General features: G+C 45.3%; 1 pseudogene; it reads left to right on the top strand.

The window, feature by feature from the left end:
* Positions 1 to 1109: 1109 nt before the first annotated feature.
* LOC146447864 (small subunit ribosomal RNA) lies at positions 1110 to 2500 on the top strand (annotated as a pseudogene; the record flags this gene model as incomplete).

Below are 2500 nucleotides of genomic sequence, written 5' to 3'. Positions count from 1 at the left end.
GAAATACACTTATTAGGGGACTAGGGCCAGTGGACTCAGAAATGTCTTTCGTAGCAGTCTCCTATAAGAGTATTTTTCTCTGATTTAGGTGACTCCTCCTCACACCACCATTTTTCTTAGTCGAAAGACCTCTTCACAGCACGACTTTCCTGATGGATTTCTATGTAACTGCTCGTGCTGAGAGGTGTGTCGAAAGTTGATCATGTTCCCGTAAAATCTGAGGTCTCCACTGTCTAGCGAGGTACTTACAGTGAATATAGTGAATTTTTCAAAAATTGGAGAATTCTGACTTTTGCGATGAATTTTAATGTAATTGGTCGTGCTGAGAGGCGTGTTAAAATTTGAACATGTTCCCGTAAAATCTGAGGTGAGAATTAGTGAGGTACTTACAGTGCGTATAGTGACAAATCTTTAAAAGCGTGAAATTATGGGATGTTGTGGCTTCAATGGGTTTTTAAGATGTCACCAGTCATTTGGCATGACTTACAAACGATTTGGCTGGTTGTGGGTTCGATTTTCAAAATTTCATTTTTTTCGCGTTTTTATTTTCTGTCTACCATATCATGCAGTCTCCTTATTAGCGTTTGGGGGTTATAGTGTGGGCAGGTTGGTCGCAAAGGTTCCGAGAGGAGCTGGCTAGTAAACCCTGTCCCTTATGTTCCACGGCGGCAAGGCGGAGAAATAGAGGGCAGAATTGACTAACGGGCAAGGAAAGTTGGGCTTGTAGCTTTCCTTTCGAAGGAGGGAAAAGATGATGCCCGAAAGCATTGTCACTGTAGTGGCAGGCAGAGTGTAGATGGAAGTTGTGTACGCTAGCCTTTGGCTAATGATAGAGACAAAAGAGCAGGAGGATATTTTCCTTCGCAGAAGCACTTTTCTTGCCTTCCTTCAGCTCGCTTGGCGAGTCTGACAGGTATGCCTGAACTGTGCACGGGTCCAGTTGTGAGAAAGACGTGGCAAACAAGACGGGGTTTCCCTTGACCGAGGGACCGTGTGGTCCGTTTGGCTCATGGGTTCCCCCCGTGGAGGCAAAATCTAAGAAAGCTTGCTCTCCCTCTGCGGAGGGGGGGCCGCTTAGCAAGGAACTTCTGTTCCCTGCGGTGGATAGTTACCTGGTTGATCCTGCCAGTAGTCATATGCTTGTCTCAAAGATTAAGCCATGCATGTCTAAGTATAAGCACTTGTACTGTGAAACTGCGAATGGCTCATTAAATCAGTTATCGTTTATTTGATTGTACCATTACTACTTGGATAACCGTAGTAATTCTAGAGCTAATACATGCGAAAAGTCCCGACTTCTGGAAGGGATGTATTTATTAGATTAAAAACCAATGCGGGTTCTGCCCGGTCATTTGGTGATTCATAGTAACTGATCGAATCGCACGGCCTTGCGCTGGCGATGTTTCATTCAAATTTCTGCCCTATCAACTGTCGATGGTAAGGTAGTGGCTTACCATGGTTGCAACGGGTGACGGAGAATTAGGGTTCGATTCCGGAGAGGGAGCCTGAGAAACGGCTACCACATCCAAGGAAGGCAGCAGGCGCGCAAATTACCCAATCCTGACTCAGGGAGGTAGTGACAAGAAATAACAATACAGGGCTTTTACAAGTCTTGTAATTGGAATGAGTACAACTTAAATCCTTTAACGAGGATCCATTGGAGGACAAGTCTGGTGCCAGCACCCGCGGTAATTCCAGCTCCAATAGCGTATATTAAAGTTGTTGCAGTTAAAAAGCTCGTAGTTGGATTTCGGGATGGCTCGGCCGGTCTGCCGCAAGGTATGTTACTGGCCGGGCTGTTCTTCCTCGCAAAGACTGGGTGTGCTCTTAACTGAGTGTGCTCAGGATCTGCGACGTTTACTTTGAAAAAATTAGAGTGTTCAAAGCAAGCCAGCGCTTGAATACGTAAGCATGGAATAATGGAATAGGACTTTGGTTCTATTTTGTTGGTTTCTGGAACCGAAGTAATGATTAAGAGAGACAATTGGGGGCATTCGTATTTCGTTGTCAGAGGTGAAATTCTTGGATTTACGAAAGACGAACTACTGCGAAAGCATTTGCCAAGAGTGTTTTCATTAATCAAGAACGAAAGTTAGAGGATCGAAGACGATCAGATACCGTCCTAGTTCTAACCATAAACGATGCCAACTAGGGATCAGAGGGTGTTATTGGATGACCCCTTTGGCACCTTATGGGAAACCAAAGTTTTTGGGTTCCGGGGGAAGTATGGTTGCAAAGCTGAAACTTAAAGGAATTGACGGAAGGGCACCACCAGGAGTGGAGCCTGCGGCTTAATTTGACTCAACACGGGGAAACTCACCAGGTCCAGACATAGTGAGGATTGACAGATTGAGAGCTCTTTCTTGATTCTATGGGTGGTGGTGCATGGCCGTTCTTAGTTGGTGGAGTGATTTGTCTGGTTAATTCCGTTAACGAACGAGACCTTAACCTGCTAAATAGTTACGCGAATCCCGATTCGCGGTTAACTTCTTAGAGGGAC

Source organism: Pavona decussata, unplaced genomic scaffold (genome assembly GCF_977016875.1).
Source record: "Pavona decussata unplaced genomic scaffold, jaPavDecu1.1 SCAFFOLD_1613, whole genome shotgun sequence".
In the NCBI taxonomy this organism is placed as follows: Eukaryota; Metazoa; Cnidaria; class Anthozoa; order Scleractinia; family Agariciidae; genus Pavona; species Pavona decussata.
Note: the sequence above shows the minus strand (reverse complement) of the source record. Positions and strands in the feature narration are given on the sequence as shown.